This window comes from Phascolarctos cinereus, unplaced genomic scaffold, assembly GCF_003287225.1.
Source record: "Phascolarctos cinereus isolate Bilbo 61053 unplaced genomic scaffold, phaCin_HiC Scaffold_4;HRSCAF=312, whole genome shotgun sequence".
Taxonomy (NCBI): Eukaryota; Metazoa; Chordata; class Mammalia; order Diprotodontia; family Phascolarctidae; genus Phascolarctos; species Phascolarctos cinereus.
This window is the reverse complement of record NW_027555847.1, coordinates 488,326,251-488,354,169: the sequence shown is the minus strand read 5'-3', so window position 1 is coordinate 488,354,169 and position 27,919 is coordinate 488,326,251. Positions and strand designations below refer to the sequence as shown.

General features: G+C 38.4%; 1 protein-coding gene across 2 annotated transcripts in view; it reads left to right on the top strand.

The window, feature by feature from the left end:
- Positions 1-27,919, top strand: part of DTNA (dystrobrevin alpha) — a 484,963-nt gene that overhangs the window by 108,185 nt on the left and 348,859 nt on the right. Inside the window, exon 1 of one of the 2 annotated variants that reach the window (XM_078153431.1) lies at positions 27,772-27,853. The exons of the other annotated variant lie outside the window; for it this stretch is intronic. The gene's annotated coding sequence lies outside the window, so the exon portion shown is untranslated. Of the gene's footprint in view, positions 1-27,771; positions 27,854-27,919 lie in introns of those variants that run through there. 2 annotated transcript variants of the gene reach the window in all.

Sequence of the window (27,919 nt, the reverse complement as noted above, 5' to 3'; positions counted from 1 at the left end):
GTACAATGATGAAAAATAGTACCATGTCTTCAATTAATTAGCAGGATAAGTAAAATAAAAGTATAAATCTATACATTCTTTAATACCCTTCTGAGGTTTGGGGGCTGGCTATATCTGCATATGAAAGGAATAGAAATGTGATTGAGCAGGTGGATGAGATGATGACCTTGGCCCCTGGGCTTGGCATTGTATCAAAATCTTTCTCTTCAGACACTAATCTACATGGGAAAATTGAAGAGATTTAGGATTTGAAAAATCGGGAATCCTGAAGCTCAGAGCTGGTTAGTATTTATTAGTCAAATAATCATTGCTTAATTTGTAGTCTAGCCACCAAAAATTACAATTGGAAGATAATAGGAACCATTCATCATAAACTAGGCTGGGTCTCTGACTAAAGGACCCAACCTAGGACCAAGAAAAGGAGCCCAAAGAAAAAACTATGCCTAGGATGTCAGGTAGTTAGGAGTGCTTGGTGCTGGGGGCCAAGAATCTCCTTGAGGAGACTTCAGAGGTTTCTCCAAGACTCTTACAGACCAAGACAAGAGAATAGTCAAAAAGAAGAGTTTTTCTAGTTTCCAAGTAGAGTAGGGAGTGTTTCTGCCTCTTCTTAACGAGAAAGAAAAAAGTCTTTTAGCAAGGAGGCTTTAAAGTAGTGGAAACTTATAGCAGCACCCACTCTTTCCTAAGAAAAACCACCCAAGATTTTTCAACTGAGCCAGAAGCAGAAAGTAAGGGTGATTATTAAAAAAAAAAAAGCAATGTCTAAAGAAGACAGACCAGTAAATGAATGAATGAACGGATTTATGAGGCATATATTAAGTGCTTATAAAGTACAAAGCACTGTGCTAAACTAGGGATACAAATAGAAAAGCAAGACAATCCCTGCTCTCAAGGCACTCACATTCTAATGGTGGAGACGGTGCATGGAAGATTTCAGCTGTAAGTCTGATGAAAAAGTCCCAGGATCCTTTGGGTGCCATGGCAAAGCATATGTTAATGCCTCTTCTTTAATGTCTTTTCCACTGTTAAAATCATATCAGTTTTTGGTGTTGAACCATTTGACAGTGTCAAGGACCCACAGTGGCAAGGCTTTCTTTTCTGAGTCTTTGGTAACTGGAATTGTCCCCGCCTTCAAGAGCAGTTACCAGGGTGCCTCTCCTGACTTGTTTCCCAGGATTGATGGCTATAGGCACTGGGATGAAGGCATTGTTGTTCCAAAGGCCAAAGCTCATAGTCCTGGACTGTCTCTGTCAGGGTCTGAGGGGAGATGGTGATCAATGTGGTGGTGGTGGTTTGACTTGCCTGGCACATTCTTACCTCTCTTATCACCCTCAGGAGATATGTTAGCAGCTGCCTTAACTATGCTAGCTTGCCTGCCTTTTGCAATGCAGTTGGCTAATTATTGGTGGGGAAGGCTAGTGTCTTCACAGCAGTTGCTTCCATGGATAATGGCTGTGAGGATGGGCTGGAAGCAAGAATGGTATGTGTAGTGGGGAGGGGTGCTGCTACTCACAGGGCTCTTGTTCCCATCTGACTGTTGGTAGCAGGTAGGTGGTCAGAAGTATAGCAGCATTTTTGGAGCAGTGTCTGGAAGAAACTAAAGCAGAAGAGTATCCAGCAGAGATGATGTGTCTGTCTAAGTAGAACCCAGGAGAGACTATGAGACTAGTGAAGGAAAAAACCCAATGGGATCAGCATGATCATATCACTAGAACAAATTAGTGTATTAGTGACCTTGTAGTGTTAACAGCATGAATTTCCTTTCCATATCTTCTTGAAAAGATAGAGGATACACTCTTCTCAATGTGTGTGTGTGTGTGTGTGTGTGTGTGTGTGTGTGTGTGAGAGAGAGAGAGAGAGAGAGAGAGAGAGAGAGAGAGAGAGAATACCCCAGACATAAGGGAAACTTGTTTCATTGCTACTTTTCTTACCATGCCATTGCATTAAATGTTTTTTGCTTTGAATGAAGAGTCTTCTGGCTGACAAATGAAGGCAAGCACATCAATAGGGAGAAGAAGGCATTAGCTGTGGTTCTAGATAATGCAGACTCACTCAGCTCTATGACCCTGGGGAAGCTTCTACCCTGGGGAACTACCAGAGGATGCTTCAAAAGTTAGAGAAAAGTATGTGCTTTAGAATAGGTGTAAAAGAGAACAAAGGAGATGAGAAGGATGGGAGGACTTCTATGAGGGTCTCTTTTCCACCTTGTGGTGGGTGGATAATGATCATAACATCTTATATATTGATTCATGTCCCTTTGTTTATTTAAAAAAATGAAAACATTATGAACAGCAGCATACTGGGAATAAATGTTGCTTTGGCATAGAAAGAAATTAAAACTCTCATGAAATTTCTTTCATATTGTACTTTATTGTATTGTAAAAGTATTTCAGTCAGCCAGTCAATAAGTACTTTATTATGTGTTTTTCTATGTGCCAAGCACTATGCTAAATGCTGGGGATACAAAGAAAGCAAAAATAGTCTCTGTCCTTAGAGGACTCATAGTCTAAAGGGGGAGAGGGGACAACATACCAACAACAATATATAACCAAGATATATACAGGATAAATTTAAGGTGATCTCAGGGGTGGCAGGGAGATAATGAGGAAAAGAGCTCTTTGAGGAGGAGAAATTTCAAGCTTTAACAGCATTTCTGCTGGTAAAATCCTGTCAGTATGAACCTGAAGCCAAGATTTTGGTGGCTGGAACTTTCCTTCTGATTCTTTCTTAGCTTTATTAAAGGCACTTAAGTAGTGAAATGGTTAGAATTCAGTACTTTTAGTCAGGAAAACATGAGTTTGAATCCTGCCTCTGACACTTACTAGCTGTGTGACCCATGCCAAGTCACTTAACTTCTCTGGGCCTTAGTTTTCCCATCTGTAAGATGGAGACAATAATGGCCTGTAGCTCATAGGGTGGTGAGTTTCAAATGAGCTAACATATCCACTTTTCAAAATCAAAGCACTTCATAAATGCTATATTACTTATTATTTTGATTATTAAATGTTATAATTGTATTATGTTATTATATAGTATATTAATTTCATTAACTATATTAATTATCACTATTATCAGGTAGGGAACAAGAATCAAACAAGGTTATTTTAAAAACATGCAATATTTAGCTATTTATTGGTAGAGAATACGAGTTAGGAATAGTCTGTGGGGGGTTTTTGGTTGTTTGCTGTTGGGCTTTTTTGGTCCAGACTTTTGATTCCACATGTTTAGGGAACTTGCAGGTATAGAAACTCTCTCTACCAATACTGATAAGCAACTTGTTTATAATTTATGGTCTTACAAGAGCTGCCTGGAACACTGATTGGTTAAATGGATTATCCATGATCGTATAGCTCATTTTCCTTAGTTATAAAATGAAGTGATTAGTTGAGGATCGAGAGTTTTTAGATTTGGAGCTGGAAGGGACCTAAGAGTTCCAGGTAGAGCCCTGGATTACATTTTACAAATGAGGAAACCAAGGCCAAGAGAGGTTAGGTGATTTAGCAACAGGTCTACACGTGAGCCCAAGACAAGATGAAGTCTCAGGTCTCTTCCAGCTCATCTCTCCATCTTTCACTCTACATATGACTTGCTATGTGTCCAAGGCAAGTGCTTCCTGGTTCCAGAACAGACACTCTAGGCACCACACCATTCTACCTTTGAGCCTATGTTTAAGAGGACATCATAAGCCTGATTTTAAAAATATTACTATCTTTTGGTTTTTTGCATGTCATTAATTTGTGATATAGTCTTCCCACCATGCCATATTACAAAGAATGAAGAAAGAAAAAAAATAATTTTTTAAAACCAAATAAACACACAAATTCATGTAATGGCCCATGAGAACTGTTGTCTCCTCCTGCCCCTCACCATTTCTGCAAAGGAGAGAAAGGTACCTTTTTTCAGCTCCTCTCCAGGGCCAAGTTTCTTGGTCATTATAATTATACAACATTCAGTTTCTTTTTCTATTTATTCTGAAGCTCTTTTTTTTTTTTTTGGTGAGGCGATCGGGTTAAGTGACTTGCCCAGGGTCACACGGCTAGTAAGTGTTAAGTGTCCCAGGTTGGAGCTCTATTCACTCCACCACCTAACTGCCCCTCTCTTTATTCTTAACATTGATGTAGATATAATATAAATTATTTTCCTGGTTCTGCTTGTTTCACTTGGCATTAGCTCATATATGTCTTCCAATCTTCTCTCGTTCTTTGTATTCATTTTTTCTTATAGTATCTTAATATCCCTTTATAATCATGTATCAAAATTTGTTTAGTCATTCTTCCATCAATAGGCAACTACTTTATTTGTCATTTTGGACTACCACAAAAAATTGACTTGCGAATATTTTTCTATACAGACAATTCTCACTTTATGTAAATTTGCATTACACAAATTCTGAAAGAAATCTGCACTCCAAAAGAATAGTGAAGTAAACTGTACTGTGTGCTCCTGTCTGTCTCTGTCTCTGTGTCTCTGTCTCTCTCTCTCTCTCTCTCTCTCTCTCTCTCTCTCTCTCTCTCTCTCTCTCTCTCTCTCCATTCCTTCCCCTCAGGTCAGTGTTCCATGGCCTCCTAGACCTCTACCAAAAAAAAAAAGGCTCTCTTAATGAAAGCAGAACAACAGACATGGAGAAACCCAGACAGAGTCACAGCTTACATGTTCCTTCATCAGCTCTTACTCCTTTGTTCCTGGCCCCAGTGTGTCCTTGAACCATGTGCTGGCCTTCTCCCTCCATGGTTGTCCAGCCCCCTTCCTGCCACCCTACCTTCCCACACATGCAGGAAAATTCTCATTACAGAAAAATTTCTTTACACAGAGGTCCGTGGAACAGTCCACTTATATAAAGCAAGAATTGTCTTTTATATATGTGATGTTTCTGTCTTTCATCTCCTTGGAGCATATGCATAGCAATGGACTCTCCTAAGTCCAAGGGAATGATCATTCTAGTCATGTTTATAACTTAGTTCTAGTTTGTTCTCCAGAAAGGTTGGACAAATTCATAACTCCACCACCAGTATATCGGTGTTCCTGTTTTTACACAGGAAACATCAACATAGACTTCCTATCTTTTGTCATTTTTACTAGTTTTCTAGGTATGAAGCAAAACCTCAAGTTGTTTTAATATAGATTTGTCTTATTACTAATGATTTGGAAGAAACTTTCATATCATTGTTAAAAATTTGCAATTCTTTTAGGAATTGTTTGTTACTATAATTTGACCACCAATCCATTGGAGGAATGGCTTTCATTCTTAGACATTTTTGTTAGTTCTTTATATATCTTGGATATCAAGTCTTTCTCAAAGTTATTTGATTGCAAATAAAATCAAATTTTCCTGATCAATAACTTACCCTTTTATTATAGATACATTGATTTTGTTTGCATAAAACCTTTTTAATTTCATGTAATTAAAATCCATTTTATGCTTAATGATCAACTTTATCCCTTCTTTGATTAAGAATTCTTCCTCTAGCCTTATATGAGAAAAGGACTAGATCTGGTTATCTTTTTTTTTTTAAAGTATTACTTTTCCTCTAGGCAGCTAAGTGATGAAGTGGACAGACTACCCCAGAAAGCTCTGTATTCAAATGTGGCCTCATATACTTACTAGCTGTGTTATATTGGGCAAGTCATTTAACTTTTGTCTCAGTTTCCACACCTATAAAATTGGTATAATAATAGCATCAACCTCTCAGGATTGTTGTGGTGAGGATTATATGAAGTAATGTTTGTAAAAAAACTTAGTATAGTGCCTGGCACACAGTAAGGGCCTAATAAATGCTTATTTCCTTCCCTTCCCCATCTCAAAGATAAATGTAAATTTTGAGCTTGTTGCATATACAATAATGAGGTTGATCTAAATCTAATTTCTGCCATACTACTTTCCAGTTTTCCCATGCTATTGCTTCTGTAATGGATACCATACTGTTTTGCTACAATCAGAACCTGATATTCCAAAAATCTTTGAGTAAGGCTGCTTATATATGTACTTGTCTCCCTTGATAGAGTAAAAATTCCTTGACAGTAGGGATTATTTCATTTTTTGTATCTGCATCCTCAGCATTTATCAAGGTGCCTGGCCTCTAGTAGGTGCTTAATAAATGTATATTGACTGATTGATGTGGTATTTCAATATTTTTAAAAACAGAACAAGGTATTTGTAGTCCTTTGCATTCCATTCATTTATATCTACCCAGTACTTGATCATCAAATTAAATTAATTGTTGACTACAGTGCTTTGATAGACTGAGAGATTAAGTGGTATTTCCACAGGTTTTATATGTATTTTTTACTTTTTAACTAAATTTCAGTAAATCTCCGCTATTGGAGAGGATTTTGCAGCTGTCTCATTTCTGTGAAGCTTTATAGTAATGTCATTTTTAGGTTTTTTAAAAATCTTATATGCTGAACATAATGAAAATGACATAATTTTATGCTATTTTCTTTCACAATGCAACTATGGACATTTTCTTTTTCCTAGACCTACTTTTTCAAAAAAAAAAAAAGCTAAGGTTTGAAATAGTAAGATAAAGTATCTGAATTACAATCTGTAGAAGTAGCTATGGGTGGTAGAAATCAATTGCTGTGCCTTCTATAGGAAACAAATATACTGTGGTATTACATCTTTATTTTACTCTGTGTGTGTGTGTGTGTGTGTGTGTGTGTGTGTGTGTGTGTGTGTGTGAAGGGAGAAATAAAGTCTTCACTGAAATTGATAAACAGCCAATGTGGATAATTGCAATAAGAATTTGCCTTAAAAAATAGAGTGCTCTTTGGGCAATTTTGTTATTTATTTTGAATCAAATATCATTTAACACAGATAATACTTTTGTCAGCTTTCCAGGTCATCTCACCTGCAAATGATAAACATGACAGGAAGTAATGGGTCCTATATTTTGGTAGGAATTTCACAGCCATTAAATTTAAGTAACTGTGGCCATGTTTTTTAAATGGCATATCTTTCTATTTTACTTGACCATGATGGATCTGAACCAAAACTTCGAAATGTAAGTGAATTCTTTAGGAATTTGACTGCAAATAGTGCTATGTTAGCAGAAGTGAGGAAATAAAAAAGGCTAGCTAGCTACAGGTAATTCCATTTCTCCTCTCATTTGTAATACCCTAAGTACTGTGCTCCTAATGCCATCTTTTCAAAATCACGACATTAATACATTTAAAGAAGATCTTGTCTTGTTTAATTAACATTAAACATAAAACTTAGCCAATTTTCTGATACACAGATTGGATGGTCTAATTATCAAAATAAATATCCCAGTAATGCTATTTCCCTTAATGTCATGATTTTAAAAAAACAGCTAATTACATAAGTTAGATATGCTTTTAATGATATTATTAGCTTAAATTTGCATAGATTTCTTCTTTAAACTGCTTATGAAGTACCTTCCTTAACCAACAAACATTATCAAGTGCCTACTATGAGCCAGGTATTGTGCTAAGAGTACAATAACAGAAAAATGAAGCACCATCCTCTCTCACGACATTTTCATTCTTTTATAAGGGACAACATGTACATGTCTAACTGTATAGAATAAATAGAAAATAAATGGAAGATAGTTAAATACACAGTACTTAGGATAAGCACTAACAGCTGGTGGGTTCTGGAAAGGCTTCACCTAGAAGGTGATGCTTGAGCTACATTTTGAAAGAAGTGAAGGATTCCTTGAGGCAGAGGTGAAGGAGCAGTAAAGTTGGGGTATGGGGGGTCATATAGTGCAGAGTCAGAGACAGAAAATGAAATGTTGCATACAGAACAGAGAGTTTGGCTGCACCATAGAGTGTGAGAAGAGGAGTAGGGTATAAAGAGACTAAAAGAATAGGATGGGTCAGTTTTGAGAAGGTAGGAAAGAACTCTAAAAGTCAGAGATTTTTAATGGATGAATGAATGAAGGAAAAGATACTTTAAAAGTCATTGAAGCTATTTGTGAAGGTGACACAAGGAAGACAGTTTTAATAAGTTGAAGTTAATTATATCATTTTTAAACAAGCAATATGTAATGGAGAGTTACATTTTCATGCATAAATTTCTATTCTACTTTGTGTATGGAATTGGGGAGGGGGGAAGGGCAGGAGGAGATGGTGTTCATTAAACTCAGAAGACTTAATATTTTATCCTAAAGACAATAAGGAAAACTATAGTTTATTGATTAAGAGACTGAGAATGTCAGATCTGTACATAAGGTAGGTATTGTAAGTAGATTCAGAAAGATTTAATGTCTTGCCCATTGCCACATACTTCAGACTTCAAGTACAGTGCTTCCAAACCATATTGCTTTCAGAGAAAGTGCAGAATACCCTCTCTCTTTCCATTTCCTTCTTCTCTTGTCATCCTGTATTCTCTGTCTAAAGAGCTTTGGTCTAGACATGTAGTCAGAAGACTAGGCTTTAAATTCCAGTTCTGCCAATTCTAGGCCTAGGTGAGAATTTAAATATTTCAACCACATTTTCCTTATCTTTAGAATGGAGATGATAATCATACCTGCCCTACTTACCATGCCATATAGGGCTGTGGTGAAGAAAAAAAAATTGTATTGATGATTACGCTTTGTAATATAGTTTGAAAACTGGTACTGCTAGATCACTGTCCTTGACATTTTTTTCATTGATTGCCTCGATATTTTTGCCCTGTTATTCTTCCTGAAGAATTGTGTTATTATTTTTCTAGCTCTATAAAATAATTCTTTGCTGGTTTGATTGGTATTATACTGAATAACTAAATTAGCTCAGGTAGAATTATCTTTTCATTATATTGGCTCAGGTTACTAATGAGCAATTAATATTTCTCCAATTATTTAGATCTGTCTTTATTTGTGTGAAGAATGTTTTGTAATTGTGTTCAGATAGTCCCTGGGTTTGCCTTGGTGGGGAGCAGGGATATAACATTAATGGAACAAATACTAGGTAAATCAACAAGTTAGCTAGTAATAACTAGTTCAACCTATATCTGAATAAAAATTCCTCAGTATTGCTCCCCCCACCCCATTCACAAGTGGTCCTGTAGCTATAGTTCAGAGATTTCCAGTGAGGAGCAAATGGGGTGTTCTGGAGGCAGCTCTAACCAACTTTCAGGATGATTGTTAAATTTTCAATGTGAGCATTTCCACTAAATCAGCAATCTCTAAAAATCAGGGCTTGAATTAATGTTTTCTTTATTGTCTAGACTTTTAAAAAATGTTAATAATGCTGACTAAACTTAAAAGTCTATATGTATACATTGCCCCACACACTCCAGCCCCCTTATTTAACATTTACCAGCACTCCCCTTCCCTCTATCTCCTGAGGTAGCACATTCACCATTTAGATAATGCTAATTATTTGGAATTTCTCTTTACATCAAACCTGTCTGCCTTGTTGTGACTTTTGCCTATCATTCCTAGTTCTGCTTCCAAGAACCACACAGGACAATACAAACTCCTCTTCCCCATTGTAACCCTTCAAATACAGTCAAACCTCAACTTTCACAGGATAATCTTCCTTTAAAAAAATCCAGGAAAGTAAAATACATGAATGTTGATACATTGAACCTATGAGAAATAGGAGGTAAGATTCTCACAGCAACTAAAAACTGTGATCTTTAACTAGAGATTGCTGAAAATACACTTTTCTACAGATCCTTTTTTTTTCCTTTGGCAATGGGGTTAAGTGAATTGTCCAGAGTCATGTAACTAGTGGGTGTCAGAGGCTGGATTTGAACTCAGTCCTCCTGACTCCAAGACTGGTACTCTATCCACTGTGCCACCTAGCTGCCCCTGTATAACAAAACAATAATTCTGATATGCATTTTTCCTAATGCAGCAACCATGAAATAAACCAAAAACTGCAGTACACAAAATAAAATTGGTAACATGCAAAACATTTTGCTCCCTAATAACTTCCTAGAATTGTGTGATCTTTTGTGCTAACATCTCAATTAAAAAATGAAACAAAAACAGTGATTTCAGACAATATTCACCTTTCATAATACATGAAATCTACAGTACCATAAATACTGTACAGCAAATAAAATTCTTAAAACTAAAACATTTTTTAACCTGAATCTTGTCGTTGACTATGTCAGATGGCAGGTATAAGAGTGTTGTATTATATACTATACTGCTGTAAACCCCTCTCCCTTGGCAGCCCTCTGAAAACCAAGGGAGAGGTTACTGGGACCTTAGTCACTGCTGTTGGAAGGCATCTAGACTGGTAAGGTCTGGGCATTACCTCCAACATTGACCTTCATTGACCCTAACATTCATGGCTTGAGTAGTGTAGAAAAAATGAGAGATGCTTGTAAGTTTGTGGAGTGGCTGGTATCCTACTGGATGCTTCACTAGCCTTGTTTACCCAATCATGGTAAAGAGCTCCCTGTGGATCTGTTGCATATTTTCATTGTTTGTCTTTAAAACTCAAGTTTTTTGTTGCAATTATGTCCCTAAAGTGTAGTGCAAGTCCTTTGGGCTCTAAGCCCAAGTGTGCAAAGTCAGTGATGTGGCTTAGTGAGAAGATAAAGGAGTTAGATAAACTTCATGCAGGAATGCCTGCAGCAGCTATCTGTTGTGAGTTTTAACTAATAGATGATTTGTTATGTCTGCAAAAAAGAAGGAAAGTTTCAGTCTAGTGCACCTTCATCATCTCTATCATCTCCAATGACATCCACCAGTGGTGAAGGTCAATGTCGGAGGCAATGCCCAGACCTTACCAGTCTAGATGCCTTCCAACAGCAGTGACTAAGGTCCCAGTAACCTCTCCCTTGGTTTTCAGAGGGCTGCCAAGGGAGAGGGGTTTACAGCAGTATAGTATATAGTACAACACTCTTATACCTGCCATCTGACATAGTCAACAACAAGATTCAGGTTAAAAAATGTTTTAGTTTTAAGAATTTTATTTGCTGTACAGTATTTATGGTACTGTAGATTTCATGTATTATGAAAGGTGAATGTGAAAGTGAAAATGAGGTTACTAATAAAATCACACAGATACTTAAAGTCATGAAAGTTAAAGGCATGAATGTTGAGGATTAACTGTACTTAAACACAGCCATCGTGCTTTCCCCCACCACTTCTTAAGTCTCCTCTTGTCCAGGTGAAATATCCTGCAGCTAATCCTCACCTGGCATCATTTCCAGGGCCTTTATAATCTTGATTGTCTTCTTTTTGTAATCTCTCCAGTTCATCAGCATATGGTGCCAAGAATGGAAAACAGAACTGCAGATGAGGTCTAACCAGGTCTGAGTACAGTGAAACTATCACCTCCCTAATCCTGAATATACTTTCTCTCAATGCCACCAAAAATCTTATCAATTTTTTGATTGTTACTGATGACTGTACTCTTTTTCTTTCCTTTTAAAAAAATTGCAAAACATCTCAGGTGAAACTAGAACCTGGGGAGGGGCAGAATAGCACTGAAGATGGGAGAGTCACTCAGAGCCACATCTGTCCATAGGACAGATCCCTAAGGGCTACATGAGTTCTACCATTCTTTCTAGTTTAAAAATTTTATGATTGCAATTCTAATTGGCCAGATTAGCCACCTCTCATCTTGTGGTCAGCAGGACCCAAAGGAAATTGAATATATTATGAATAAATGTTAATGCCAGAGAAAGCAGTTCAGAAGAATATAGAATATCAGGTGCTGCTCTATAAGACTTTCAAACTAGGAGGCCCTAGGCAGCCAGAAATGCAAGTAGAGGAGAAGGGGTATTGGAAGGGGAGAGGGCCATACTGAAGGGAGTGTGAAGTCCAACTGGAAAAACAAAACAAAACAAACTTCATAACTTTGCAAAGCCACCAGCCCTCTTAATAATTCCAAACACCATGCAATTTCAGTAAAAGGAAATCAGAAAGGCTTGAGGGTATTCAGATTGCGAAAGTATTCTTTGCTGAATGAAGTTATTTTTATGATGATGAATAAAGGAACTTTCCCTATTTCAGTAAAAGGAACATTAAAAGTGAGTCATATCAAATGTCAGACCTTCATAGGGTAATTCACAGAACTCCTGATGCCTACACACTTTAATACTGGAGGGACAGCTTTTCTCCTTGGTACTCTGATCTGATTGGTTTATTCTGTCTGGTCTCTTGCTTACCACAAGAGGTCCTGTTTTACATGGTTTAGTCTTTTGAGGGTTTTATACCACAGAATTCCAGTGGTTGCTTTTACAAACAGCCTACCCATAAATAGCCTATAATATTTGTATTCCATTACCTGAGCTACAATCAGATTGGAAACAACAGGGAATGGGAAAGGTAAAATAGAAAATATTAAATTTAGGAATAGGCTGTCAGATTTTGTTTTAGTAATTTTAGGAACACAGCTAATTTGCATGAGTTGCAAAAATTTGCATTTAATTTCAAGACATTCAAACTCCATGTAAAATAAGATTCATTTATACTCTCCACTGTTGTGACACAGCCCAATATGGTATTCATGGTGTAATGCACAAGAAATACAAGAATAGATTATTAAACCGAACAATTTAATCACATCCTAGATGAGAAGTGACAGGAAGAGAAAAGTATATAAATAGATAAGGGCATTAAGGGACATGAGGGGAAGAAGAGATACAAAGAGACAGACAAATACACATATTCTTAGGCATTTCTTCTCTCTCACACACTCCTTCATCTGTCTCTTACCATATGCTTCTAGGAATTATCTGCTGCAAGCCTCCTGTCTCTCACCTTACATCAGCCTTGCTGGAGGAGAAAATTTTGTGATTCTTATTCTGTGAATCACATGTACAAGGTCGAAATTGTAGCCAACAGTGTGCCAAATTGCAAAGCAGGCAAACCTCACAGGTCCCCTATCAGTATTACTTCGAGCCATCCTGTTGCACCTATTGAGATAGTCTCTCCACTTCAACCCTCACAACCCCCATGAAGTAAACTCTTTCTATCTTGTGTCCCATTCCCACAACTCCCACCAAGATGTTAGCTGACCAGGTCCCCAGAAATTTTTTTCTCTTGTGGTTATTTGCATTTCATTAGAGGATTCCTGAAAATTAATTAACCTTCCAAAGGTAACAGTAGTTAAATAAGAGGTGATGGGCCTTAACCATCCCTAGGGGCTACCCACATAGGCAGCCCACGGATCACCTCTGGCCTATCCATCTCTGTGGAAGTAGCATAAGCTTAAGGCCCAGCCTCAGGTGGTGTGATTGAGTACTTAAGGGTGAACCGCGACCCAAAATGTCATTTCAATCAACTTGTCACAGTACTTGAAACTCCCACCCCCAAAGCCACTCCTTAAGGGCCTTCCTGTATACGAATTTTAATGGATGCATTTAAAGCATGATATTACCTGGGAGGGGTGACTTAGAAAGACACTATGGTGGAGGCAAAAGTGGTGAATTGGGAACCAGAGGACTTTCAGCATTGAACAAGCATTATTCATTATCTATGTCATCATCTCCCTTGGTCATCTTTGAGATTGAAGGACTAGGCATTGTGCTAGCTTCTGGAGATAGAGTGACAAAAATGAAACAGTTCCTTCCCTCAGGGAGCTTACGTTCTATTGAGGGTGAGGGAAGGAGCAGGATAATCACCTGAGCTGAGCGTGGGAAGAAGACAGAGATTCTGAGAGCAGGAGACAAATGGGAGGAATATAGGATTGAGAGCCATGGAGGAGGGAGGAACGGTCTGGAGACTGGAAATTTAATACCCCATTGGGAAAAGCAAATAGGTCATTTTGACAGGAATATCAAGTGTGTGAAGGAAAATGATATACAATACTTGGAAAGGTAGGTGAGAACTAGACAGTGAAGGACTTTAAACATCAGACTAGATTATATTTTATCGTGCTAAGAGCAAGAGAAAGTGTATGAACATAAGTGTATGTTCAAATTGTAAACAAAATAAAGACAGGGTATGGGGGGATTACTGGCATCTCTAGGTGGCTAGAGAGGCCTCAAACTGAGTTTTGAAGACAACTAGGAATTCTAAGAGGCAGAATCTGGAAAGGAATATGTTCTGGGTGGGGATGGGGCGGTTGGCCTTTACAAAGGCAAAGACACAGTTTCTTTAGGTTGAGAGTATTTTTCTCTTAAAATGAAAAGGAGAATTGATCACGTTTTTTGTTGTTTTGTTGTTGGCTCATGAACCCATTTGGTGTTTTCTTGGCAAAGATACTGGAGTGGTTGGCCATGATCATGTTCTTCTACCCATTTTAATTCCTAGATTCAACAGCAAATGTGTCTCCAAATGAATGAATCTATGATTATTCAGTCTCTATGTTATAGAAGAAAAAGGAGAAATAGGTCTATACACAATACTTATACATTCAAAATGAGATTTATTGAAAGATATTTCTTCATATCCAGGCAAGGCTTCAATTGAGCTGGCAGTGGGGGTTGGGGTTGAGGGGGTAAGGGAGTGGGGTGAGAAGCTGGGGGGAAGGTGGAAGTAGCAGTGCCAACACAGGCTTTCCTGCTTTTCTCTTTTTTTATACAACAAATGTCTGGGTCTTTGTCATGCGTTACTCAATTTACTTCTACTCCTAGTGCCTGTAGGGCAGTGATTAATGGTGAACCAAAAATTTTTTTGTCACCTCCACTTCCAGATCTATGGTCTAGAATCCTTCAACATTTTATTTGTTTAAATGGGCTTAGCAACCTAGGATGGTAATGTTTGCTTGCCCATCATTGTTCAAGGTCCATTAACAAGGAGATTAAAAAAGTCTCTTAACTATGATTCCAAATGCAACAGCATGGCATGGACCTGTGGCCTGTGGTGGATACTTGTCTGTGAAATCATAATTTTAAAGATGGGGAAGACCTTCTCTTCTGGTTTAAGGCTATAAAGCAGAAAACAGCAAGAAGCAATTAAAATTATAATGGTGTACAGAATAACAAATAATTGGTACAAGTACAGGTATCCAAAGGAGTTCAATCCATAAACTGCTTGGCCATTAGCTTGTAATATGGCAAAAACAAAGATCAAAGGTGCCATAGTTTATTAATAGACTGTATCTCTGATTTAACTATTAACTCTCCTAAAAAGCCAGTCTCATTCACTTAGGGCTCTTTTGTTCAGTATTTCACTGGTTGGGATATCTTACATCTATGTGAGGGCTAGGAGGCAATTCCCAATCACTAGAACAGTCTCTAATGTGCCAGAAGAAAAGAGATTTGGGATGATATGACAACTGCCTTCCATTCTTTGAAGGATTGTCATTGGAAAAAGGATTAGCTTGCTCTCTTTGTCCCCAGTGAGAAGAACTAGGAGTGATTAATGGAATATTCAAAGAGACAAATTTCAGCTGAATGTCAGGAAAAGCTTCCTAACAATTAAACTGATTCCAAAGTGTCATGGGCTACCTTGAGAGATAGAGGGTTCTCTCTCATAGGCAGAATCTACATTGTAGAAGGCATTTTTTTTTCTAGCTACAGGCTTGACCAGTAGGTCACTATTGAAATGCAAAATTCTGTGTCCTCTAAGTCGGCGTTTGTGGGGAGAGTTCCCTCTGCTTCTGAAGTCACAGATCCTTCATGTATTCTTCATAATAAACCTATAAGGTAAGCCACACAAGTATTTTTGTCCTCCTTATGCAGGTAAGGAAACTGAGTCTCAGAGAGGTTGAGGCTCACACAGTTGATCAATGCCAGAAATCAGAATTCAAACCCAGATTCTCTGACTCCAAATCCTTTACTCTTTCTGTGAGCCCATTATGTTTCCAAGGAAACCCTTTGATAGAAAAGCTAGACAGGAACACATTTTATTCTTTAATGCCATTTTTTTGTTACTACACAGAAATGTTTTTGTCTATGTATTTCAAGCTGAATAAGCCTTAAAAATCTTCTTTAAACAGTGTTTGACCTTGGATTTTAAGTATGGGTTGAAAATTTTTTCCACTGTCAAAATGTGTGTGGATTTCAAGTTTAAAATGAGCATTATTTTTTTTCCTCCAGAAAATGCTCTATTGCCCACTTCCTTAAGAGTCATTAGGAATGTTATGTGCTGCCAGGGTTCACACAGGTGGTAGAGGAGGGGGCCCTACAGTCCCTCAGGATGAGATCATGCATTTATTCTGTCTCTGGGATGTTGTGTGTGTGTGTGTGTGTGTGTGTGTGTGTGTGTGTGTGACCTGCTCTAACTAGAGCTCACTTTGATCCCACAGGAGCAGTATTGGGGAAGGGGAAGAGGGAAGTAAGAGTCCAAATAGAAAAAGAGAACAAAGAAAAAAACTTAAATTATCAACTAAGAGTAATAGTTATTTGTAAAGAGGGGATAGTGATGATCACAGATTTTTCACAAAGCAAATTTTTCTGCCAAAACACTGAAAAAGTCTCCCCCTTCCTTTAAAAAAAATTTTTTTTGAAGATTTTAGGTGTGTGTATGTGTATGTTTATTTTACTAACTGTACCCTATCATTTCATAAAATAAACAAAAGTTCCCCCAGTTATAAATACTCCTGAACATTTCAGCTCTTGAATATTGAAATGGATAAGCCTAAATATGAAGGTTGCAGCTAACTAAAGAGATGCCACATGACACACAACAACATATGGTGGTCTCTCTCAGAGTTGACGGCGGTAACAGATACTGAGCTGGATGGACGCCAGGATCAGACTGTAATAAAATGCAAACCCAGGGAGAGGGAGAGGTGGCAAAAGTTAATTTAGGAGGAAGCTAGCCTGCTTGTTCACCAGCACTCAAGAAAATCAGGACTGACAAGGAGAGAAAGTAGAGCTCGAAACTAATGAAGGTTGGCATTAAGCATTTAAAGTTATAGGCTATGATATCAATCAATGCGTTTGTTTCTTTCTAATGTCCTTGTCTTCTTTCATTTGTTTTGTTGGCTTGTGTCCTGGGTGTGACATTGTGGGCTTTCTCCGTGTGCCTCCCCTACCTACAACCACATAGAGACACGAAGGATAGAACTGGGCCTAGAGTCATGGAAACCTGAGTTCAAATTCAGTCTCAGATACTTAGACTTTGTGTGACTCCAGCCAAATCACTTAACCTCTGTATGCCTCAATTTCCTGAACTATGAAATGGACATAATAATAGTAGCACCTGTCTTCCAGGGTTTTTATGAGATAATATTTATAATGAGATAATGAGATAATATTTATAAAACACTTAGCATAGTGCCTGGGACACAGTAGATTCTTCTTCAGTCATTTACAACTCTTCATGACTCTGTGGACCTTTGTAGTGGAGTTTTCTTGGCAAAGACATTGGAATGGTTTGCCATTTCCTTCTCCAGTGGCAAACAGAGGCTCAGTGACTTGCCCAAGGTCACATAGCTAGGAAGATTATGAGGCTGGATTAATTGGGCACTTAATAAATGCTTATCCTTTTTTTTTTTTTTGGTGAGGCAATCAGGGTTAAGTGACTTGGCCAGGATCACGCAGGTAGGACATGTCAAGTGTCTGAGGCCACATTTGAACTCAGGTCCTCCTGACCCCACTGCATCACCTCAGCCACCCATAAATGCTTATTCTTTTGGAAGACCAGTGCAACGGAAAGAACTCCCAACTTGGAGCACTGCATTTTGTATCCCTGGGCATATATTCAAATCCTGGCTCTGCCACTTATTGCCAGAGTGATTTTGGATAAGTCATTTAAGGAATTTGGGCCTCAGTTTCTTCACCAATAAAATGAAGGGTTTGGATTAGATAATCTCTAAGGTCTTCCAGCTAGGTGGCCTAGTTAGAGTCAGGAAGACCTGTGTTCAAATCTGGCCTCAGACACTTACTAGCTATGTGACCCTGGGCAAATCATTTAACCCTGTTTGCCTCAGTTTCCTCATCTATAAAATGCGCTTGAGAAGGAAATAGCAAACCACTCCAGTATCCTTGCCAAGAAAACCACAAATGGAGTCATGAAGATTCAGACATGACTGAAAACGACCAAACAATAAGCATCTCTAAGGTTCCTTCTAATTCTAAATCTATGATTCTATGGCAATTTCTATTTATTATCATTTTATTTATTCTATTTATTATTTATTTTATTATTCTAGTTATTGTCCTTTTATTATTTTTAGTACATCTGACTGAGCAGTTTCAAGCTGCATCTGTATACACATGAATAAAGTACTTGGAAATTTAAAAATAGAAGTCAGGTTGTTTGTGATAAGGTCCCTTCCGCTTCAGGTCTATAATCCTTCCTGGTTCTTGCCTTACACAGGAAGGAAGAACGGATCAGTGATCCCCAGGGTGGACTGGTTCCAGAGTACACACCAAGGTGATCTTGGCACCAGGAAATACTAGATCTTCAGGCTGTTGCTGCCTTTGGGTTAATGGCTTGTGTTACTGGAGAGCATGGAAAAGTGAGGCTCAGAAGAATTGAGGACAATTGATGGGTTCTATTGTGTGTTCTTGAAACTAGAACTATTGAGACATTGTTGTGGAATTGATGGGGAACCATGATCTTATTGGTATGGGGATCTCCTAGTGTGAAAATTCCCTCTAAAGATGTAAGCAATGCCTTTGTAATGTAGTCGTAGAGAGGCACCCAGGGCACTGAGACATTGAGTTACATGTCCAGGGTGACACAACCAGTATGTGTCAAAGTCAGGACTTCAACTTAGTTCTTCCACTTGACTCCATCCACTGAACCACACTAACTTTTGGAAGAATGTATTAAGTAATATATAGCACAGTTTGGAAATTTGTCAGAAAATTTTACAATATTTAATTTCTTAATTTCTATAAATAATTTTCTTAAATATTAAAATGTATGATGAGCTTGTTTATTTTCTTAGTGTGTGCTCCTTAGTCTCTGGGAGACTTGAAGACCAATATAATACTTGTATTATATTAAATAGCAGCTCTTCTTTTTTTTTAATTTAAGAAATTTATCTCAAGAAAATTCTCAATTCTAAGACATACATCAGTGAACCCGAGTACCAATCAATATTGTCACATCCTTACCTGGGGGGCTAAATGCACAACATGAGGGAAAAAATACAAATAATTTAAAAAGTGAAATGTGGAGGTGGTTTAGAGAAGTGTCCTTGCATTTTCCTCTCTGTCATGATCCTTTGGCGTAAGCTAAAAGGCTACAATTGGGAAAGCATGCTTTTAATAAATCTGTTCCAGCTGACTCTACTTTCATTTCCCCCCAAGGAATTCACTATTCACTCACAAGGTCCTGGGGCAAGATTTTGGTAGCTGCCATAATAAACAATATTCTATAATATAGTAACTAGAACTCTGAGATTGATTTTATGATATTCAATGTCTAGATATGTAAAGAAACCAACATCTCTAATCTCTGTTGATAGGTTTCTCAGATCAGAAATATAAAAGAAAAAAAAAAGAAAAAAGGGAAATATTTGCCTTTTGGGTGATTTCTTACTCTCCAATTGGCTCTGGACAATAGAGAATCAGTATTTTCCCCTGTATATTCATTTCCTGTGTCCCATTGAATTGTCTCAGAGACTGATGTCCTCCTTTACAAACCTTACCATCCCCCAGCGTACACAAGCACACACACACACACACATATATATATATATATATATATATATATATATATATATATATATATATAAAATTTCAATTATTTGTACTAATGATAGAGAGCAGTAATATGAACAATCCTAATCTAAAAACTGCTTACATTTGACTCTAAAATGCACCGCAGCTTTTTAGTTGCTTTTTCTTAAGAAATTAGAACACTAGACTTACACATTGGCAGTTTAAAGGTTGAAAATCCAGTATCTTCAGGTACCAGGGTCAATTCAGTATTTAACCCAAGACTTTTTCACTCCAAAGTTCACTGATCAGTCATCCATAGTAGTAATCCAATGCAACTGGTGAAATGGTAGGGGGTTGAAGTTGAGGGAAGATTTCAGGATGACTGTGACACTGTGAACTTCAGTGACTGGTGGTGGTCCCCATGTCCACATCTAAGGGGACAGTCTTTGCAAAGGTACATAGTAAGGAGATACAATGCTAATTGTGGGATACAACAAGTGGATCTGTTTGATAGAAATATAAAGTTTGCCAAAGGGAGTATAATATGAAATAACTCTCCAAAGGTATTCTGGGATGACACTGTGGAGGCAGGCTGAGGATTATATATTTGTTCATAGTATTTAAGTTGCCTCTGTGTGTGTGTTACACACACACATACACATAAATATGTATATGTATATAGGTAGTCCTAGATTTTCATTTTGTATAGAGACACTCTTCTCATCCAACCATTTAAGGCTGCCTAAAAATGCTTAGACTTCATTTGTCTCAGACTTTGCACTTTCATTTGGTAGTTTTCATTGATGATATCTAACAGGAATCAGGGTGTAGGAATTAATTGAGATTCTTAAATTAGCTATAGTCCTGACTATAGTCATACAGGTATAAATGATGTTATCCCAAAACTACATTACTGGCTCATAAGGCGTAGATGTCAACTTCTCACAATTTGGGTTGGAAAACCTGAGGAGGCCAGCTAAGGAACAATTAGGAATTGAGTTAACAATGACCAGGGTTGTTTGCTTTGGCCCACTTTCTGTTGCTGTAGGTCTATTTGGAATAAATAGGTCAACAGCACATTCAATTCACAATCTGCTTTCCTTTGTAGTCTACAGAAATCATAGACCTTTGAAATTAGAAGAGACCTCAGAAGCCATCTACTTCAACCTCTAATTCATTCTTTTTAATGAATTCTATGTGGAGGCCACTATATTTTTATGCACACACTAATGCTCATAGACTCTGTGTGGGTATATGTATGTGTGTGTGCACAAGGCAGCTAGGAGAGACAGCGGTACAGAGTGTTGGACCATTTAAGGAGGGCACACGAGGGCATCTATTTATTCCTCAGTAGTTTGAACTCCAGAAACACTCTATTATGGCCCAGAAACCTCTTCATCTCAGATCACTTCAGCCCTAGACGTCACAACTCAGAAATACCTTCTGTCCCTGGAAACCCTCCCTCTGACTGAATGACTTCTCCCAGAACTGTTATTTAAGGAGGATGCCCAGGCCAGCCATCTCTTCATTTCTCACTAGTCCATCACAACCCCTCTCCTTACCTGCTACTTTGTTCCTCCCTGCCTTCCTTCCCATGTTTTCAACTGGCTTCTTGAGGCCATGGTCTTTTTTTCCTTTTGCTTGTGTTTATATTCCTAGTGCTTAGCACAGTGTCTGTCCTATAGCAAATGCTTGAAAAATGTTTGTTGACTGACTGGTTGGGAATCAGGAAGACCTGAGTTCAATCCAACTTTAGGCACTTACTGGCAGTGTGACCTTGGTGAAGGAGAGGGGGAAGGGAACGCTATGTTAGGCACTTTAAAATACATTCTCACAACAACCCTGTAAGGTGGGTGCTATAATTATTCCCATTTTACAGTTGAAGAAACTGAGGCAGGCAAGTTAAATGACTTGCCCAGGATCACACAGCTAATATATGTGTGAGACTGGATTTGAACTGAGGTCTTCCAGACTCCAGGCCCAGTACCTCATTCACTGCACCACCTACCTGCCTAATTACCTAGGCAAGTCACTTAGCCTCAGTTTCCTTACCCATAAAATAGGGATAATAATAGTGCCTATCTTTTGTGTTGTTGTGAAGATTAAATGAGATAATATTTGTAAAGATTTTTGTAAATCTTACAGTGTTCTATAAATGCTAGCTATTAAATATATATATATATATATATATATATATATATATATATATAGGTGGGGCAGACTGGATCAAACCTGTGATTTCATTCACACATGGAACTCTTGTTCCAATGCTGGTTGGCCTTACTTAGCAACTTTAGTCTTAGAGCATTATATAACATCTAAAATAAGAAATCGCACAGGAAAGTAGATGAATGTTTTTATAGGCATTCTTCATAGTAAATAAAATTAGGACTATTTTAATAATAGTTAATAATATATGCCTTTGTTCTACAAAGAAAAATTTGGGTGCCTGAGCATAGGAAAGAAGAATTGTCTACTACAGCATAAGGATTTCAATTTTTCTGCCAGTACCTGTGCATCCACAAGATTGAATTATTTAAAGTATATTGGACTAGGAATCAGAAAATCTGGATTCCGGTCCAGGTTTTGCCATGTCTTGACCTTGGATAAATTATTTCACTTTGTGAGTCTAAATTTTCTTATTTCTAGAATACAGTTGAGGGGTTGGACCAGATGATATCTATCCCTGCTCCAAATTTTTCTAATTCTAAAATCTTGAAATATGAGTAGCACTTTATGAAAAATAAATTATCAAATAATTAATAAATCACTCATTTAGAAAAAAGGGTCAGATGTTTTCTGCTTGAACTCCACTTTCCCGTCCCACCCCCCTAAATTCAGAAAGAGGACAAAAGGATGAAAATTTGGGGAGGCAAATTTTGGCTCTCTGCATCCCATAAGAAGCGACTTCGGAGTCAATACAACATAGGTTCCAGTCTCTATGCTGATTTATATAGTGTGGCCATGGGCAAGTCATTCAACCTCTAAAAACCCAAAGGAATTCTCTTAAGACTAAAAATTGCAAAGGAGACACTGATCAGGATTGGTGGAGTTAACATGCCATGAGTTCCCTATTGCCAATAAAATCACAGGTTCAGACAAACTTTCCTCAGTACAAGGAAAAACAAAGGGCAGCTAGGTGTGCAATGTATAGAGTGCCAGGCCTGGATTCAGAAAGACTCATCCTCATGAGTTCAAATCCCATCTCAGACACTGACTAGCTGTGCGACCCTGGGCAACTCACTTAACCCTGTTTGCCTCAGTTTCCTCATTTGTAAAATGAGCTGGAGAATGAAATGGCAAACCACTCCAGTATCTCTGGCAAGAAGACCTCAAATGGGGTCATGAAGAGTCTGAAACAATTGAATAACCACAACCCAATCCCTAAATAATCTGTGATCCTTAAGGTTCTTTCCTACCCTGATGTTCAATGATTCTCTAGCAGAGGCTAAAACTACCACATTCTAAGAGTTTAAGCTCCTTGAGCCATGAAAATTGGTGTTTTGATAAAGGAGTTTAAAAAAAAAAAAGAGGATCTCTGTAGATAATTCTTTTAACCACAACCTGATTTCTGCTTTTAAATATACAAGTACTTACTTTCTGTATACATGGCTGCAGCTTGGATTCACTGGTCATCACTATCCCAGAAGAAACAAAGATCAGTATTGTCACAGGATCATCCAATTAGAGGTGGAAGGAACCAAAAAGGTCAACAAGTTCAATCCCCTCATTTTACAAATAAGAAACAGATGAACAGCAAAGTTAAGTGACTTGTCCAGGGTCACATAAGTAGTGAGGCAGGATTTAAACCCATGTCTCCTTGACTGCAGGTCCACTCCCTATCTACCACACTGCCCTGCTTCTGTTGAATCTTTCCAGTGGCTCGCTAATAGCATTGTTCATACTAAGTGTCAATACACACTATGGAACTCTTCTGGCAAACTGAAAATATAAAATACCTGCATGCCTTGAATTAAAGGTAACTAAATCACCTGCTGCATGCCTCTTGGAAAAGGGGCCAATTTTCCTATCAGACAAAGTTTTTTGTAGTGTTTCTCATAGAAGAAAAAAGACATCATTTACTTATATTGCAGATCGAGTGCTGACAGCTAAAATCACAGTGATTACCCTATAGAGGTAAAAAATGAATACAGGTCCATTCCACAGTACTTATTTAAATTATTTCTTCTTGGCCTTGACAAGAGTAGCTGCCTGCAGACACTGCTCTTGCTCCTAGAGACATGTATAGAATCTCCATAATTAACAATAATGGGAATGGAATATAACTAGACACCTAGTTGTCAGCTTGCTGCCACAGGTGATGTAAGGCTTCCATTAAGAAAAAGATCACATTTTTCTGCTTAATATGAAATAGTCCATAGACATTTATTAAGTGCCTAAACATTTATAGAGCATCTACTACGAACCAGAAACTGATAAGTCTAGGGGAAAAGGGGGCTGGGACACAAAAAGTCAAAAGACAGTGCCTACCCTTCAGAAGCTCCCAATCTAATGGAGGAGACCACCAGCAAACAAATATGTGCAAACAAGTTATATACAGGATAAATAGGAAATAATTAAGAGGAAGGCACTAGGATTAAGAGAGCTTGGGAAAGGCTCCCTTATAAAAGATAAGATTTTAGTTGAGACTTAAAAGAAACCAAGGAAAGTAGTGGGTGGAGATAATGAGGAAGAATATTTCAGTGTCACTGGATAGAAGAAATATGTGGTGGGGAGTAAGGTGTAAGGACATGGAATGATAGCAGGGAGCTAGATTATGAAGGGTGTGAACACCAAATAAGAGAATTTTGTATTTGATGCTGGAGGCTACAGGAAGCCATTAAGACTTTATTGAGTAGAAGAATGATATAGTTGGATCTGCACTCTAGGAAAATCACTTTGATGGTTGATGGAAGATGGACTGGGGTGGGGAGAGACTTGAGGCAGGCTATTGTAATAGGCTAGGCATGAGATGATTAGGGCCTGCACTGGAGTGGTGACATTGTCAGGAGAGACAGGGATGCATGTAAAAGATCTGGCCAAGGTGGAATCAGCAAGCATTGGCAGCAGACTGGATATGGGAGGGGAGGGGGATGAGACATAGGGAGAAGTTGAGTGAGAAGTGAGGTATCCAGCCGGAAGGACTAAGAGGATGATGTTGCCCCCTACAGTAATAAGAAAGGTAGGAGTAGGGCAGGGATGGGGAACCTGCGGCCTCCCGGCCACATGTGGCCCTCTAGGTCCTCAAGTTCTGCCCTTTGACTGAGTCCAAACTTCAAACTTCCAAATCCTTTTGTTCTATGAATTTTGGATTCAGTCGAAGAGCCGCACTTGACCTAGAAAGCCACACATGTCCTTGAGGCTACGGGTTCTCCACCCCTAGTTTGGGGAGAAAGATAATGAATTCAGTTCTGGCCATATTGAGTTTAAGATGCCTACTGGATGTCCAGTTTGGGATGCCTGAAAAGCGGTTGGAGATGCAGGATTAAAGGTCAGCAGAGAGGTCAGCCCAGGATAGGTAGATTGGAGAAGCATCAACACAGAGATGGAAGTTAATTCTGTAAGAGCTAATGAAGTGGTATAGAGGGTCCAGAACAGAACCCTTTGGAACACCTGTGGTTTGAGGGGGTAAACTAGAGGAGGACCTAACAAAGGAGACTGAAAAGTGGTCAGATAGGAGGGAGAAGAACCAGGAGAGAGTAGTGCTCCAAAAACCTAGAGAAAAGAGTGTATCAGGAAAGAGATGGTGACCAACAGTTTCAAAGGCTGCAGAGAGGCTGATGAGAATGAGGATTAAGAAAAGACCATTGGATTTGGCAATTAAGAAATCACTGCTAACTTTGGAGAGGGCAGTTTGGGTGGAATGTAAGGTCAGAAGCCAGATGTGACGCGTTAAGAAGAGTGAGAGGAGAGAAAGTAGAGGCACCTATTGAGATGGCCTTTTCAAAAAATCTAACCACAAAAGGCAGAAGAGATATAGGATGATAGATAGCAAGAACAGAAGGATCAAGTGAGGTGGTTTTGAGGTTGGGGGGAGGGGCATGGACCTGGGTGTAGACAGTAGAGAAAGGGCGAGAGAGGGCCAGAGGGATTGAAAATAAGTGAAAGGGTAGGGATGACAGGAGGGCAATCTGTTGAGATTAGGATCATTTGAGCAGGTAGAGGGGTTAGTGTTAAGAAAGAGTAAAGCCACTTTTCCACATAAGATGAGGATGGAAAAGATAATGGCCCAATGCATATGAGTGATATGAAATTAGTAAGGGAGGAAAAGAGAGAGATTATAGTGAGAGGCTCCAATTTTTTTCCTATGAAATATGAGATAAGATTCCTAGCTGAGAGGATGGGAGGAATGGAAGCTATGGGAGGTTTGAGGAAGGTTAAAAAATTTGGAAGAGCTGCAGTGGAGAGTGGGATAGTGAGTTGATAAGGGAGCGTGATGGGATTGCCTAGCAGCAGTGAGGGCCAAGTTGAGGTTGTGTAATAAATTTGTAGTGGACTCCATCAGGACAGTTGTGTGGTTTTTCTCCACCTTTGTTCACCAGCACATCTGTAGGACCAAAGGCAGAGGATGGTGGGAGTGATCCAAGGCCTAGGTTTGGCAGGGCACGATCTGAACGATGATAATAATGATAATAATAATAATAATAGAACTAGAGATTCAAGAAAGAAAGAATGTGTAAAGTTGAATTGGTTCACCAATGGGTCAAGATGGGGGAAAGAGGAGAAAATGTCTAACATTATAATGATAATAATTATTAATAATGATTATTAATGACAGCTATCATTTATATAGCAGCTACTATATGCTAGACACTTTGATAAGCACTTTACAAATATTATCTCATGTGATCCTCACAGCATCCCTTTGAGGTAGATGCTATTATTATCTTCATTTTACAGTTAAGGAAACGAAGGCAAACAGAGGTTGTGACTTGCCCAGGTTAACACAGCTAGCAAATATCTGAGGCTGAATTTTAACTCTGTTCTTCCTGACTCCAGGCCCTGTGCTCTATCCACTGCACCACCTGGCAGCCCACCCTTAACAAGAAGTTGTTCAGTCTATACCCAAGGAGCTACATTTTATCTAGAAAGTTACTATGATCATATACAGCCCATTCTACACCTGTCTGGTTCTAATGTTTTTTATTTTCCATTGGATCTCTGATGTCATCCATGTAGTGGTTATTCCTTCCAATGGTACAAATCACAACCCACCATGCATGTCTATTCTGTGTAACTCTTACTCATGTTGTCCCATAAATCCACCACAAGGGCTTCACTTGATGTGTTACTTCTTTTGAGTTCACTTGACATTACCTGGGTACCAAGGGAGTGATGAACTGCCTACTATTACTTTTGTCATACTTTTTTTTCCTTTTGCTGAACTAAAATCCACCTAGATAGGTAGATTGCATAAGCAATATGAAGAGTAAATCAGTCAATAAATAAATGATCAATAAATCAGTCAGTCAATAAATATTTAAGTGCCTACTATATGCTAAGCACTGTGCTAAGTGCTGGATAGGGCAGTTTGCAAGTAGTTCATATATCTTGACATCAAAATAAACAAACAAAATAAACAAACACACTAAAGAAAAACTGTAGGAGAATAGATATGAACTTTTTAGGGAAAGTTTCTTTGATGTGAGTGTGATGCCTGGTAAAGTCGTCTCATTTTCTCATCTCCCGTACCTACTCCTGTTTCCTTTCCTCCAGATCTTTTTCCTTAGGCATAATAACTCTTTCCCAGTCACAGTCCCTGATAAAATTGGTTCTGAGACCAGTGAGAAGCTGCACAGGTTTCTTTTGTCCTTCTTACACAAGCTTCATTGGGAAACGCTATGGATAATCTGTGCCTGGGGACTTAATTCAAAGAGTGATTTAAATCCTTGTATCCACAATTCATCAAGCTTTTCTCTGACTATATTGTTAAGCTTGAACTGTGTAGTTTTCTCCCTTTGATGGGTTCTAAAAGCTCATTTCCTAAATTTCATTTCAATTCTCAAGAAAAATTTTGCCTTTATTTTTAACAAAATTTTATTTTGGGATAAAAGAACTTCATTTGTGAAATTAAAAATCCCGTTGCGCTCCAAACATAATGTCTTACACCCTATATTTGTACCCATCTCCCCAAAGGAAAAAAAAATGCAGTCACCCAACACGTTTGTGTTGTATATACCTGGGAGATTACTAGTGAAGAAGAAAGTACAGGAGCTGTTTTCCATTGCTTTCCACTTGCAGAAATGGCAATCAGAGAACATTCCTTCCTGGGCAGCCAAGTTTGGAAGTTAGTTTGATTTCTGGCTAGGAGAAGAGAGTGTGGGGGAAGGGAGGGCAGAAGAGGGAGAGTGATTTCTCAGCCTGGTCTTTCGTTCCCAGCCTTTCAGTAATAGCCATCAATGAAAGCATCCTCTTTCATCCATGCAGGGACAGGTAAAAAGACAGCTGAGTAAATCTGTATTAGATATCAGAACGGAAGCACAGCCAGGGCTGGGGGAG